The sequence below is a fragment of the Mesoplodon mirus genome (assembly GCF_964341445.2).
Source record: "Mesoplodon mirus genome assembly, chromosome: 11".
NCBI lineage: Eukaryota > Metazoa > Chordata > Mammalia > Artiodactyla > Ziphiidae > Mesoplodon > Mesoplodon mirus.
Window position 1 is genome coordinate 76,127,681 of NC_138987.1, and position 17,066 is coordinate 76,144,746.

The 17,066-nt window shown below is 37.8% G+C and overlaps 1 protein-coding gene and 1 pseudogene across 3 annotated transcripts in view; both read right to left on the reverse strand.

The window, feature by feature from the left end:
* Nucleotides 1-17,066, reverse strand: part of FGD4 (FYVE, RhoGEF and PH domain containing 4) — a 211,163-nt gene that overhangs the window by 128,564 nt on the left and 65,533 nt on the right. The gene's annotated exons all lie outside the window — the stretch shown is intronic.
* LOC309812620 (small nuclear ribonucleoprotein E-like) lies at nt 7,600-7,933 on the reverse strand (annotated as a pseudogene). The gene has a single exon. The product of its transcript is annotated as a small nuclear ribonucleoprotein E-like (transcript).

Below are 17,066 nucleotides of genomic sequence, written 5' to 3' on the forward strand. Positions count from 1 at the left end.
AACTTTAACTTAGTAACAATCAAAATAGTAAGGAAATTCACAAACACTTAGAGAACTTGAGAAGTGTACTAATTTGCCCAGCTCACCTCAACTGCATCCCGGGCACACAGATGCTCATACACTTCATACCCATTCACTCATAGGCTTTTTCAGGTTTCTACGACACAAGGTAATTAAGGCAACATAAACAGCCTAATGTTCTTAAATTATCTCATTTCCTCCCCAAACTTATATTGCTTATGAACAATTGTTTTTATGGGTGAAAATTTCATCCAAATATTACAACATTCACTTAAAATTTTTTACAGATGCTGCCAAGGAAATTTTCAGGCAGATACATATCTATTATTACTGAAAAAGATGCTTTTTTAGAGCTAGTATGCACCTAATCTAATTTTGCATATTAAAGAACTTTAGAATAATAAGAATAATATAATGTATTAATTAGACCAGTAAGCACAAAAGAAAGTAAGAATTTTAGCTACAATAAGTCAACTACAATAAATACCAAGAACCCACAATTAGCAGTCAGGCCTGAAAACCTGTTCTTGAAGTAAGAACATGAGTCCTTGACCAATACAAGGTTATCTAATTTTATATTATAATAATAAAAAAAAGAGAAAATCAAACAAGTAGGGCCTGTTGGCAATGACCTTTTCTAGCTCTCTGGGCAGCCACTGACCCACTGGCATGAATGTCCAAGATGACAGCAGAACAGCAGCATTAGAGGAACTAAAGCTGCATTAGCAAATCCTCTCCTTGCAACCCCTTCCTATATCAAATAAAAATGGCAGACCCAGCTAGACTCACAGATCCCTGGCGCTACGGTTTAAATGATAGGAAAACTTACACAAAAGAAGTATCCAGAGTATAGACAGCACTCTTTTTGTTTTTCACTTTCATGTTTTAGGGCACAGTTTTGGGGAAGGGGATACAATGCTGCTTTACAAAGGACATAGAAGTCCCTTGTTTGAGCTACCAACCTCTTAGCCACACAGAAAAATGTCAGTCATCCATTTGTTAGCACCAAAATCTCCTTCTACTGCTTACAATATGCACCACACATTTTAAGGGGCTGTTCAAACAGAAAAACAAAGGCAGCCCTTGAAATAGAAGCAGATCTTCCTAGCTTTGCCCCTTCCTTTATCACTTATGCCTACATGCCTGCCGTTAAAGCACTGTCACATTGTTTCCACATGCTCAGGCCCTTGAAACTTGTGCAAAAGCATTGCAAAATAAAACTGCATAAACATCACATTACAAAACATGAGCTAGTAATAGTAGGTCAGTCATGTGGGCCAGAATAATGATTAATAAAATCATAACTTACAAATGTCCCTGACCTGAGACGTTTTTTTACTTGAAGAAGACATTGAACACGTTGTGGTCATGGGTGTTTTTCAAAAAGCATATTGGTACAATTCACTCTGAGAAACCATTTAAAATGATGGTCTTTTTGCCAATTTCTGTGGTCATAATACAATTTCACAGGCATGAAAAAATTTTAAAGATTAAAGAACAATTCTTTCATTTTTCCAACATCAACTTGTAATTGTATAGGTATAACTGAGCTGCTTAAAATCAATCAACAGAAGTGTGTAATGCTGGAGGCTCCTTCCAGAAAAGCTTATAGCTCCCTCTCCTTGGACCACATAGAGATAATGCCCCACACCAAATGTAGCACAAACTGGATACACAGTACTAGGATTACTTACCTTATAAAAAGCTGAATTTATTCCTCTTGGTTAGAAGTCACAAATGGTTAAGAAGTAAAACTCCCTTCATTTGTTCTTCTAGTGAGCCAAATCTAGCCTCCCATTAACCCAGTCCATTGCAGATAATTTCACACAGCACACGCTCCCAGTTTCCAGCCCAGCAAGGATAATCACATTCCGGCGGGGAGTGAACAGATGGTGGATTCCATGGTAACCAGCCCTCCTAAGGCGATTGGTAGAAGTGTGTGACTACTGCTTATTGGGTAACAATCGCTGTCTTTGTGCTCCAGCCTTGCAAATCCTAAAGGAAGGAACAACATATAGCCACTCACATGCGCAGGGGCTTGCCTAGCAGGTGTTTGGCTATTTAAACAAGGCAATACAGGCCAATTAAAAGCTGTCCTGTAAATCTACCCTTGGAGGTACAAAGTCCTAACATGTCAGATAGCGTCCACTGCTCATTCAGGGAGAAAGGTCACATGAGGCTTAACTTGACAAAGCGAAAATAAAACTTGAAAGTTAACTTGAAAATTCAAGATAACGCATTCCAGAAATCTAAGCTGTATCAGTAAGTTCTTTTCTGATTTACAATCCACATCAGAAGTGAAACTGGTTTTGTATTTAGATCTTCTTAAATAAAATTTTCAAATTTGCCAAACTTAGTTTGAAAATAAAGTTTTCAAAATCAATTGTCTTACAAATGTACACATAATAATTTTTTTAAACTTATATAAATTCACTTTTACTGTTTTTGTTGATTCGGAAGGAGAGGGAGAGGCTACTAAACTTCAAATTTTCATTAGGGCCTTATGCAATTATAGGATTGAAATCTCTTGGTTACATACTCTCCACTGGGTTTAATTTGTTTCTGCATCCATGAAAGCTAAATGTCAATTCAGCAGGAAAAGAGCTTTCCCCCAATCCGTGGTGCTCAAGGAATCAGAGAATACGTCCTTGGAAGAGCAAAATGGCTGAAAACCAAATATATACCACACCTAAACCAACTACTGGAAATAATGCATAAATCTAAAACAGATAAACTCGAAGCACTCAAAATAAATCCATCAGAAATAAATTTTTTAAAGGCAAGGAAAAGAAATAATTAGGATATAAGCTTAAAGCAAAAACTAAATAAAACAAAAATTGTGAGCTGTGACTAGACCTTTAGGTCTTAATTACCTCATTACTCTATGGTTACCCACTATCCTAAATTTAGGACTTCTTTTCTTGGTATGAACAGAAATGAGACACAAATGTTGAAAGGAAAAAGACAAGATTATTATTTGCAAATGATACAGTTCTATTGTAGAAAAATAAATTCAAAGAAATCAAGGATATTATTTATAATACCCAAAATTTAGTGATGTGGCCAAATATATCAATATAATTCCTTTATAAGGCAAAAACTATCAGAATACTGGTGAAATTTACTAACAAGGGCACACAACACTGGGGAATAATATTATCAAGAACTGTGTATGAACTATTTGGGGAACAAAGAAATGAACTCTTATCAGAAGAAATAAAACTAAATGGAGAGAAATAATGCATTGCTAGATGCAAAGATCCATTTTAAAGATGCCAATTCTTCTCAAATTACCAGATAGTCAGTCTTCTAGTAAATTTGTATATATATATATAAAACATATATATGTATATATGTGTGTGTATATATAATATATAGTCTTCCAGTAAAATTTCCAACATACTTTAGGAAATAAATTTAACAAAGTGACTCTAAAGTTTATGTGAATTAAAAAAATGAAAATACCAATGAAAATTCTATGAGAGGAGTAAAAATGGGTAAAATAACTGTACCAAGTTTTTTAAACATGTTAAAAATACTATAAATATACAGCTATCTCCCAAATTTATAACTCCAGGACAAATCTCTTTCCCCATGAATTGCAGACTCCTACATCTAACTACTTACTGAACATCTCTGCCTGATTAATGTTTAATAAATATCTCGAACATAACATCCCAAAACTCAACTCCCAATTTCTCACCCAAACCTGCTCCTCCTGAATCCTTCCTTGTTTTTGGAAACAGCAACTCCAACATTCCAGTCACTCGAGCTGAAAGCCTGAGAGCCCATCTTTGACTTTTCTCTTTCACTGACATCTTCACATACAACCTGACAGCTCATGACATGGGCTATTTCTTCCAATATGGCCACTTCTAATATGGCCCCTCCACCACTTCCACCTGGTCTAGGGCATGCCACCTCTCACCTGGATTCCTTAATAATTTCCTAATTAAACTCTCTGCTTCCACTTTGCCCTGTACAGGCTATAAAACCTAAGCGGATAATGAGAATTCTCTTCTCAAAACTGACTTTTCCCCTTGCACTGAGGATGGAAGTTCCATTCTGTATGAGGGCTTAAAAAGCCCTTAATAACCTGCACCTCACCCCCATTAACTCACTTGATTCGTCTCCCACAACCCTCTCCTCCCTTCCGTGAGCTCTCCAGGCAGAGTCTGACACTGTCTCTTCTCCTCAGCACCTTTTCAGTAACTTAGACAGTGACAGTGTTTACTACAGCCCAGAGTTCTCTGCACACATCTCCACTTACAAACCGAGAGCCCCTCAAAGCCAGGGACTGCGCCACTCTGATCTTTGTGCTCCTGGTGGCAAGCAAAGGTCCTTATACACAGTGAGTACTTACTGAATCTGCTGAATGAATAACAGCTTGCTGAAGAATTTTTTATTCTAGGGCAAATTTAGAGGCAACTTAAGAATCTAATAATAGATGAATGGTTATGCAAATAATGTATTCAACTTGATAGAATATCATGCAGTTATTAAAAATATGGTCATGGACTTCCCTGGTGGTCCAGTGGTTAAGACTCCGCCTTCCAGTGCAGGGGGAGTGGGTTTGATCCCTGGTCGAAGAACTAAGGTGCTACCTGCTGCAGGGTGCAGCCAAAAATTTTTAAAAATAAAATAAAAATATGGTCACAAAGACTATATGGCATAAGGGAAATGTGAATGGTATAATAACAATGGGGACTTCCCTGGTATTGCAGTGGTTAAGAATCCACCTGCCAGTGCAGGGGACACAGGTTCGAGCCCTGGTCGGGGAAGATTCCACATGCCGCGGAGCAACTAAGCCCGTGCGCCACAACTACCGAGCCTGCGCTCTAGAACCCGCGAGCCACAACTACTGAAGCCTGCGCGCCTGGAGCCCGTGCTCCGCAACAAGAGAAGCCACCCCAGTGAGAAGTCTGTGCACCACAATGAGGAGTAGCCCCTGCTCACCACAACTAGAGAAAGCTTGCACGCAGCCAACAAAGAGCCAACGCAGCCAAAAATAAATACATTTATAAAAAAAAATAATAAATGTTCTATTTACTGAGTCCCTAGTATGTGCTAGGAACTATAATAAGCACTTTACATATATGTTATTTAAACCTCACAGAGATTATGAAGTAGGTATTACTATCCTCATTTTTCAGTTATGGAAACAGACTCAGAAACTAAGTTCTTTGCCCTACATCTCATTGATGAGACTAGAACCTCATGTAAGAACAAAGCTTGGGCCTGTTCATTAAGCCACACTACCTCCTGGAAGTAGAGGGGAAAAAAAATACATAACTGAGTACTCACTATGAACAACTACATAAAAAAGAAAAGATTCTTAGGAAGAAAAGTCTAAGCCTCCGTATCTCAAAATTATAAGAGCAGCTGTGAGGAAGAAATGTTGGTGATGTTTTCCTTTCTCTGTTTTCCAAAATTTTTAATGTCATAAATGATAATTTTCTAAAAATAATATTTATTCTTCCTACACATATATTTTTCAGTGTTCACCCCACTATGTTCTTGGGTGGATCTACTAACTATCAAGACAATAAAAAAAACTAAAAAGAATCTGGCTTATAGTTTCTAGGAAATTGATTCTGTAAGAATTACTCAGAAAGAAAAAAAAGGCAGATCTAAGAAAGGCAAATAAGTAGTAGTGTCCTCTTTAGCTCCAGGTTCACCTCTGGCTGTTCTAACATTGTCTCCACAACAGCACCTCAAGCCACACTGCTCAGAATCTAATAATAGGGTCCCCAAACTTAAGCTGTAGGACACGTGTCAAATAGCCAATAATCCCCATAAAGGTTCTCGAGATAAAAAGGTGTTGGAAGCAGAGACGCCTGATAATTTATCTTCTTCAAATACTGGGCAGTCCGCAGTGTTGCCTAAAACTTGTTATAAGTAGCCACTGTGCCAGCTGAGCAGTGATCAAATAACCTTGGGAGTATTCCTCTATCTCCCTTCACTATTGAATCTATACCTAGGCATATATTTTTGGAATGTTTTTAAGCCCTTAGCTTTTACAAAGCTCAATGACAGAAAGACTCCCTAATTAGAAATTCAGAAACCTGGACCCTGGTCCCTGCTTAACCACTGGTATGATATGGCAAGCCATTGCCCTCTCTGGTCCTGTGCACTTCAGTCACAGAAAGACAGCACTAGGTTAGATCATCTTCAAAGATCTCTTCTATTCTAAACTAATGAGAATGAATGTTGGAGGAAGGAGGATCCCTCCTCATTCTTACTGGTTTCAGCAGAAAAGGAGAAAGGGGCTAGAGCAGCAAGGACAAGAACAAATATTTATTTGTTTTCCAAAATGAAATGGCATACTAAAAATTTCTGGGTACGACCCTTAGGTGTAGTATGACTGAAAGGTCTGAGCAGGAGGTATTACTAAAGTACCAGGTGAGATGGCAATTGTACCCACAACAAAGATGCCCTGTGCAGGTGCACTTCGAGTAACATTACCACCAGCTCAGTTCTCACCACATTCTCTTTTTCTTGCTGAAAAGTGACTGGATATTGTTAGGGTTTTGTCCGTGAATATGAAACAGACTCAAGTTACCTATCCTAATTGGAGATAAATTTATCATGTAAGCCTAAGAAGCACCAGGTTAAACAACAGATTTAACCAGTCACAGACACTAAAACACAAAATGCAACGTCTGTAAAAAGGTGACATTTTCTGAGATATTTTCAGTGTGTACCAAGAATTTTGTATTTTTGCTTAACATTCTATGTAAGATTTTTTTTATTTGACTGTTTTGCAATTAGTTCTATTAGTTCTATGAAGATGATTTAGAGCAAACATATATTTGCAAGGTACGAAGTACCTAACAAGCAAAAGAAAACACTGAAATAAATGGAACTTCTCTGCCCAGTTTGCAAGGTGTTAACAACGACGGAGTAACAAATTCCCTGGCGGTCCAGTGGTTAGGGCTTGGTGCTTTCACTGCTGTGGCCTAGATTCAATCCCAGGTAGGGAACTAATGTCCCTCAAGCCACGCGGTGCGGCCAAAAACAAAAAAACAAAACAAAAAACAAACAAAAACAAAAAACAATGATGAAGGGTAGGCTGTGACGAAGTGGGGGAGCGGCATGGACATATGTACACTACCAAACGTAAGGTAGATAGCTAGTGGGAGGCAGCCGCATAGCGCAGGGAGATCAGCTCGGTGCTTTGGTGCTTTGTGACCGCCTGGAGGGGTGGGATGGGGAGAGTGGGAGGGAGACGCAAAAGGGAGGGGATATGGAAACATATGTATATGTATAACTGATTAAATTTGTTATAAAGCAAAAAAAAAAAAAAAAAAAGAACAACAATAAAATTACTTTCACCTGTAAAAAAAAAAACAATGATGGGAGTAAAAAGTCCAGCCTGATTTGATGGAAGCATTTTTTTTTAAGGAAACAATGTAAATATTTTAATAAAAACAATCCCACAGCATTTATTGTCATCTGGTAACAACATAAAGGTGATCAAAACAATATGAATAAATGCTTTAGAACTATACTACTAACAAAGGACACCTAAAAAAACTGTATTGCCTTCTCAACAATTTCTCACTTCATTGATCATTTCTAGTTGGAGACACTCTGGAGCAGAGTAATGTTATCTCCTTTTAGCATGATCGGACCCAGTTATTTTCTTGACTTTGTTTTAGAATGAATCTCTTCTGCATCATCTAATACGAGGTTCATATACTCATCAAAACCAATGATACAGCCCTCTATCCACATATTCACTTGCTCATAAAGCCACATCTGAATCCGAGATCTATTTTGCAAGTATCTGAAGATGAGATTGACTGGCTGCACCATCACCTTCTGCACCTTCTGGCCCTGGCCCCGGTACGTCATGGTGGAAGCTCACAAAGACCACACTATCCCGCACATTACCTCAAAAAGCAACTTCCAGAATCGGAAGCATTTTTTTTTAATTGCCCATCATTCCTCTGATATGGTTAGCATATCAGGGAAGTACTTTCTTTTCCCGGCTACCACAATGCAAAGAAAACAAGTGTTGAAGATAAGTCTATGTCAGAGGGTCTCTAGTCCTTTTTTGTCAAAGTCCAACCATTGGGACTCTAACCCAGTTCTACCAATGCCCCAGGGATATTTTTTTATTAAAATCAGAAAGATAATGTATCTTAGTCAAATGAGAATAATGGGATCCAATTCTTCACATCATGAGATCATTGTTCTCTTCATTAGGGTAATATTCCCTCTCTTTCCATATATTTAATGTTGACTCTAGAACAGAGGCTGGAGGAAAGTATACAAATATCTGTGTCCTAGTCTGTTGCCTTCCCCATTCTTCATTCTTATCCACATTCTTTTAAGAAGTGATGCATCTAAATCAGAATCTAGATGTTTTAATTCTTTTTTCTAAGAAACTTTCTGAAATATATGAAAGTGAAGACTCTCTTTGGGGAGTACATATATATAACATAATATATTTATGTTAATACATTAATTATATTAGTAACTATCTTTTTACAAATATTTGTGACAAGTGGAAAAAGGATTAAGAACAAAGAATGTTCTATAAACAAGACTTATTGGGGATCTACAATTTGCAAAGTTCCAACCTAAACTCTACAGACAAAAAAAGGAGACACTGGTTCCTTTCTCTTGATGAGTTTTTAATATGTTCACACAACAAACACTTTCACCTCTTTGAGAGGTGAGGGGTGGAAATGTGTTAACAACTGTTATAGATGTCTAGCACTAGGTAAGTGAAAAAGATAAACCACACAAACATCACTCTGTAAAAATTATCAAAATATCAACATTATGAACCTTCTTTTTTATACTTTAGGTGCTGAGATCAGGCCACAATGAAAATTATGTCAATCCCAGTTTTGTGCTCATAAAATCCAATGCTGAACAGTTAATCCCCACAACTCAAAAATTATCCTGAAGGACCAAAACATACAAACATCTATTGCTCTAGATCAAAGCTATGCAAAAACTGTTTAGCATAAGTTCTACAGGGTTTCCTTTGGGAACGAAAGCAAATTCAGCAAAAACTGAATGATCAACTGAATCCTTACAGTTGAAACCTACGGATTTATAGGCATGCCTCTAAGATAGTGCAGGTTTGGCTCCAGACCACCACAATAAAGCAAATATTGCAATAAAGCAAATCACATGAATTTTTTGGTTTCCCAATGTATATAAAAGTTATGGTTACACTATAGTGTAGTCTGTTAAGTGTGCAATAGCATTATGTCTTAAAAAAACAATGTACATACCTTAATTAAAAATACTTTATTGCTAAACACTGTTAACCATCATCTGACAATGCAGGGTTGCCACAAACGTTCAGTTTGTAAAAAATGCAATATCTGCAAAACTCAATAAAGTGAAGCACAAGAAAACAAGGTATGCCTGTATTTATGGTCTCTCATCTGATCTCATAAAATCAGTTCTTTCTAACCTAACTTTACCTTTTTATCCCAAATCCAACCCCAGAAAGAGGAAAGTAGTCTAGTTTTGTGGGCAAGGGTCCTTTGAGACTAGGATTAAGGTGTATCTAGCTGTAAACATTTGAGGCTGTGTGTGTGGCAGAGATATGTATGCAGGATGAGTGGTGTGTGTGTATATATGAGGGTGCACAGGTGGGTGAGAAGGGTGTGTGTGCAGGGGGATTTGGGAAAGCTTCTTAATTTGCCTTATGAATTATATCTAAACACCCTGGATTTTCTTTTGGGGTAACCAGAGGATAACCACTTGAATACGGGGCAAATCATGGTCTTAATGCTGCAAATACAGATTTCCAAACTCTGGGCAAGATAGGGTATACTTAAAAAATTCTTGCCCCACAACTTATCAGTGGGGAATGACTTCTCAGCTACAACTTCTGAGCTTTGAGGCTTTCATCTAAGAAACAGGTAGATGAATATTTGGTACCTCCCTCTCAAGAAGATCAGTCAGACCACATAGGTGAACCCCCTATGAATACCTAGAAAACTATATAGTTGTAAGAAGTTTTAAACATGTTTAAAGGGGCAGGGGGGAAGGGAGACACAACTGTCTACTCTGAGACAAGAATAGCAAAGGATGACTTCCTGTTATGGGAAAAAAAAAAAAAACCTTAAGTCTCTTTCAACCCCCCCTCCCCCAAAACCCCAAATATCAATAAAACAAAAAAGTTCTTTCTTGGCTCCATTTATATTCTTGTCAAGCTATCTAATCGTGTCCCTTTTCTTGTTGACAGTTCTCAAAAAGTGGGAACTCCAAGGTCACTGCCTCCACTTTCTCACCAGTTAGTTGCTCCTTAGCCTACCAGTCTAACATACACCTGATCCTACTCCCACCAAGGCCAGTGGGACACTGCAATCAGCAAATCCACAGGTCACCATTCAGCTCTTTTTTTTTTAAATTTATTTATTTATGTATTTATTTTTGGCTGTGTTGGGTTTTCGTTGCTGCGCATGGGCTTTCTCTAGTTGCGGCGAGCGGGGACTACTCTTCGTTGCGGTGTGCGGGCTTCTCACTGTGGTGGCTTCTCTTGTTGCAAAGCATGGGCTCTAGGTGCGCGGGCTTCAGTAGTTGTGGCACGTGGGCTCTAGAGCGCAGGCTCAGGAGTCGTGGCACACGGGCTTAGCTGCTTCGTGGCATGTGGGATCTTCCTGGACCAGGGCTCGAACCCATGTCCCCTACATTGGCAGGCGGATTCTCAACCACTGTGCCACCAGGGAAGCCCCGCCATTCAGTTCTTGAACCCCTGTACTTCTCTGGGAGCACCTGACAGTGCTGACCTCATTCTCCTTCTTGACATTCTTTCCTCCTGGGCCCCCTCACAACCAACTCTCCTGGTTCCCTAGGACTCTCTCCAGTAACTCCTTTCTTCTTTGCTTTAATCAGCAACTCTTTCTCCACCTTCTCCCTCCTCCATACATCCAATCAATCAGGTCTGTTCAATAAATGTTCACTGAATAAACATTCATAAAACATCACCAGTAAGGGCTTCCCTGGTGGCGCAGTGGTTGAGAGTCCGCCTGCCGAGGCAGAGGGCACGGGTTCGTGCCCCGGTCTGGGAGGATTCCACGTGCCGCGCAGCGGCCAGACCTGTGGGCCATGGCCGCTGAGCCTGCGCGTCCAGAGCCTGTGCTCCGCGACGGGAGAGGCCACAGCAGTGAGAGGCCCGCATACCGCAAAAAAAAAAAAAAATCACCAGTAAATGTGTTTAGATATTATACAGCAATTAGTTGGCCAAATATGAAGTTATTAGTTCAAACATGGAACCCCACTGACTGAATAGAAGCCTTTGATCTTTATAAATAAGAAAAAAAGCCAAATAATATCTTACTGAGTGTTTGGTTGGAGGTGGGTAAAAGTAAAGACCTTCCCTTTCCTCATAAACTGAACAGTTGTGTAGGAATCTAAAAACTTACTTCCCTGCCAAGTTCTTACTGCCAAACCTCATTCCTGCCTCAAGTCCCTTGCACTTGCAGTTCCCTCTGCCTAGAACGTTTCATCTAGATTTTCCTCTTGCTTCCGTAACACAATTCATGCAAATCTGCACTTCGATGCCGCTTTCTCAGGTAGGTCTTTCCTTCCTCACAACCCCATCTCTGTCCCTTTCTATCGATCCTAGTACCTTGTTCTTTGTTATTTAATAGCACTTATCACTGCCCAACTTTATATTAAATGTTTCTTTTTCACTCTTTTTACTTTCGGCTCCCACCCTATGTTTTAATGGACAAAAGCTTCGATTGGGAACCTCACAAAAGGTCTCCAATAAGCATATAAAAATCATTAATCAGAGATGTGCAAATTAAAATCACAAAATGATAACTAGATACCTGCTACAGGGCTAAAATTTTTTTAGACAAGCAAAGTATTGGCTAGGAAGGGGAACTAGAATATTCACACCCTAAAACCACTATGGAAAACCTTTAGGCAACGTCTCCTAAAGCTGAACATATGCATACACAATAATTCCACTAAAAGATGTACAGTAATGTTCATAGAACCTTTCATTACATAATAATTGATGTTCATCGACAGCAAAATGGAAATAAAATACTACTCATACACACAAGAAATTGCTGTACAGTGTGTAATGGATAGGCTACAATCTTTGAGAACAGATGATCTTGGACTTGAATTCCAGTTCTGCTATTTACCATGTAATACTGAATATGTAGATATGGGGATATAACCTCACTGAGTCTGCTTTCTCCACCTGAAAAATATGGTCATATCAGCTATCTTACAAGATTATTCTAAGGATTAGAAATAATGTGCATATAACACAAAGCACTGTGTCTAATAGGTACTCAGTAAACAATAAGACTAGGATTTAGGAGATATAAATTATATCACTCAGTATCAATTACCAATACTTTTTATACATAAACTTTCTTCCTGTAAAATAAAGATAATGTTTCACCTGACCTGCCAAACATGTCTGCAGCATTTCTGAGTTACCAACACAGTCATCATTGAAACTATACAAGAACCAGGTCATAGCATTTTATTATTCAGCTACTTTACAGACCCCATGTGCAACTGCAGCTGTTGGTCCTAATGCCAAAGGAGCAAATGAGTTGGAAGGATGAAAACAAATGTGCAGGAGAAAGGCCAAGAAGTGTGTAAACGGCTGGACAGGAGTCCAATTGGTTCAGTGACAAAGCTGATCCTGAGAACACTGTGTGCACTGTATGCATGCTCTGAAGAAGCATACACAGGTTGGGATGCCTAAAAAACAATGGGGGCAAAAAAAAAACCCCTTGAACTACTGTGGTTTTCAGCCTAATTCTGAGTCTCCTTTGGTCTTGTAAATAACTCAATTCATACTTGTCATTAGAGAATAAAACCTACAGGTCCTATAATAAATCCTATTTTGACTTCTTTTTAATATAAAATAGATATGTATACATATAATCTGGCGTTTAATAGCAACCAGATCTTAAATTTTAAAGTTACAATAAAAATTAGGAGAAATGACTATTTCTAAGTATAATACATGTTCAATAAAATTTTACTCATTATAATAAAGAAAAGTCGGGTAGTAACTTATATTACCATCTAAAGTAGTGAGGAGGACGCAGAGCAGGGCAAAGAAAAAATAAATCCCCTAAAATCTTGAAATCAAATTTTCCGATCCAAAGTAATTACTTGAAGAATAAGACTCCAAACTTCCATATTTTGATTGTATATTCACATTACTCCAGCTATTTGTATTCTATTAAAATTTATCATCATGCCTATAAAGTTTTAAATGCAAGACACATTTAAGAATTTATAAGTAACTCAAAGTACTCTAAACTCAGTTCCATTCATTCCACAAGGTAGGTCAGTACTCCACGTTGGTGCAAGTCTGTGACATAGGGGCCTCTATACAATGGGAATGAAAAACAACAAGCTTTTTCTTTCTTTTGTGACTGAATTATTGGGAGAATCTCAGGCCATTTCTAACCTAGTGAAACAAAGAAAAACCAAAGGCTTTGGCTAAAGTCTTATGAATCTGTGTTTTTCCCAGCACCAGTATTTTCATAGCCCATGCTTGTATGCATAGATCTAGTTTTCCATTCACATGAGGCCTGTGGCACAGAAGAACCTGCCTTAGTTAGGGAAGTTCTCTTTCAATGTTCCTCAGTGATCACCTATTTGCAAATATTCTATAGAAACCACTCCAGTTTTTCTCTATGAAGAAAGCAATGTCATCTACATTTGAAAAATAGCTAGCACGTAGGCTCCGTGCCACACAGAAGTAAAAGTTTTTAAAATGTGTGATTCGTAAGTTTAAACAAACATGGAACCTAACACGTTTGTTTAAAATCCTAATTAATGTCCTTAAAATTCTAAGGTATAGCTATTATTAATATCTTAAATCAAGAATACAAACACAATGGGATTTTTCCTCCCCAAGCCACCTTGCAAAGACAGTCTTTAAAAAATGGTGGTGTTCTCTCAGTTATTTATAATCCAAAATCTTGAAAGATGTTAAATATCTAACAATGAAGGACATATTAAGTAAATTAAAGTACTACTTTTTAACAGAATATCATACAGCTATAGAATTTTTACTATGAAGTTTTGTAATGTGAAACGTCTAATGTTACGTGGGAAGGGGAACGCATGATTTTAAAAATCCATGTAAATTATGACCTCAGCTTTGCCAAACAACAGATACAAAGAGGAAAAACACATCAAAATGTTATCAGTAGTTACACCTAAATGTTTATTTTCTTTCTCCTTACTACAAATCAAAAATCTGTTTAAAAATGTTTTTCTGAACAAAACATTCATCTAACGTTGTTTTTCAGTTAAATAGAAAAAGACCATGAGAACATTAAAGCTACAACGCTAGGAGGATCTAGGCAAGTCAACTGACTTCAGAGTCCAATAAATCATATGTAATTTCAAGAAATCCTTAACCTTGTGCGTTACCAATGTACCTTGCTGATGTTTTAGAAGTAGAGGGAATCTTATCCCCAAATAACTGATGAATGAGAGAAAATTAAGGGCACAAATAAGTTCTAATAAACTTGAAGTGTAGCTTTTACATATTAGAAACAGAAGGAAGGAGGAGAAATAGAAACTAGGAACAGAAGGAATGGGGTTATAATAAAAAGGCTCAGCTAAGAAAGGTCCACAGTGATTGCACTGAAGGCACAGCTCACTGTCACTGCCCTCAGGGAACACTGCTATGGTCTGAATCCTCAGGAAGAAGTGCCATTACCTCAAGTAATCGTACTTGGGCCGTGAAAATAAGAAAAAGTGTACCTTTGTGCTAAAATCACAGTATGAAACCATTCTAGACAAGAGCCAGGCTAATTTTTCAATAATGAGACAAATTACTTATAATTTAGTAGTAAACAAAGAGACAAATACCAGTTACTTCATCTACTCATATACTTTGCATACTCAAAAATTTCAAATGTTTTTAACCTAAGATATTTCAAAAATGGAAACTGCAAAAACAATACTCACAGCCCCCCATAAAGGATTCCTTTCAAACAACATCCAGCAGTGCCTTTTATTCTTCTGATTAATCATACTTATCTGCTGCTTGTGGAGGAATTCGTTGGATATACAACTTGTAGGTACAATCTATAGGCATTCTGTATTTAGACACCAAACACGCACACATCTTCTGTTCAACATGGTAAAGAACTAACTAAGGGGAAGTGCACAGCTATGTTTCAAAACTCCTCTTCCAGCACTGATGCAGCCTCAAAGAACTACGCAAGTAACGAATTTCAAAATTCCACGAAGGTATTTCAAAATGTGGTGAGAGAACTCTAGAATACTGTGGTAAAATGGGAAGGATGGGGCCAACTACCTGCGATTTTATTGTAGTTAGAGTCTTTAAATTTATAACAAACTATCCTTTAAAACTAGGTCATAAAGAATCTTAGCATATGTTTTCATGGTCATAAGAAAGTCATAAGAAATGCTGAATAGCAAAACCGTACCCATCTCCCCCCAAGCAAAGGGACCTTCTGTTTCCTTCCCAGGTTACTAGCAATCCCAAATGACTTCTTCATTAAAAAAAAAAAATCAGGATTTTAAAGGAGAGGCACCAATGAGCAAATTTTCCATCCCTGCCATGCTTGAAGAGAAAATTACTAATTAAAGTCAATGTTTTAGATAATGTATCACATAACATAGACTTCTCAAAACATCTAAGGTTTATCACCACATGGATTTAACATTTACATAATAACCCAAATTCTAATTTCCCTTTCATGTGATATTTAGATGGTGTAGTCAGAATCAAACTATAATATCTAGACTCAGTACAACTTTGCAACAGCACTTCTTCAAATTATTGTGTTTCTGAAAGAATAACAAACTGAAAATAGTGTATTACCTTAAAGTACTTGACAGTGCTTGAGGAAATTTTGACAGGTAGAATAAAATAAACATCAATGTAATGAACCAAGAAGTGGAAACATGGAGAAAACTACTTGGAGAAACACATGCTAAAATCACAAAGCCTTAGAAATTTAGAAATCCTCCCTTTGTATGGATAAGAAAACTGAGGCCAGGAGTGTTAAGGTAGGATGGATACGGACATACTGATATTAGGGAGACAAGATATATACATTTCAGATATTCTGATAGATTTTTTTCAGTTCAATTTCCATAGCATTGTATTTCTAAATTAGCTCTTTCGTAAACGTGCTGTCATCCAGTATACTGCTTTCACAGGGTGGTGGTCTTGAGAGCTACTAACTGGCCTGTAACAATCACTTACTATCAATGAATACTGTTATTATAAGCTTTGAAAGCTTACCTCTATGAAATGAAAGGTATAGTAACGAGACATGGCATGTTCATACAGTGTGAGGTATCCAACCGAGGGCTAACGCTTTCCAAACTTCACCAACCCAAGGCAGCATCCCCACCCAGATCAGCTGAGGGCTGAGAGTGTCCTCTGCAGAGTCAGGGTAGGTTTTGCACAGGAAGTGTTGGTGTATGTGCTCAGGCATGAGTGATGAAGTCAAATGAGGACGTCAGCATTTTTGGTTCCTTCTCTCTAGTTCAGAGGAGTACAGCAGGAAACTTCAAACTGACCACACGCCAGTGAACGACTGGCTGAAACTGGAACTGTTCTGCTCTGCTACAGTGTACCAGGGCTGGAAGGATCCACATAAGTATGTTGGCTCTGGTCCTTGACCTCTTTTTCAATGTTTTAGCAGTTTAGCAGGCAAAGAAAAAGAAAATTCATAGGGAACATTTTCTGATAATTTGACATTGTACATTGTAGATTTTTAATATATCTTTATAATTAAGTAAACCCTTTCGTTGTTCATTCAGATATTATGTGAATATAGCTGTAGAAACATGTCACAGGTATTGCACTGAAATAAAATATCATAAATGTGTGCTTTTATTTTTCTTAGTTTTCTGCTTATACTTTGGTCTGCTAGATTTTACAAAAACAGACTTATCCCTCTTGGCTTTAAATCAAGTGATTTTGATCAATTTAGCCACAAATTAAGAACAGCTTTAGGAACCACAATATCAACCAATTTGTTATAAAGCCAAAATTAGTACCCCCCCAAAAAGCCCCATTATTATGT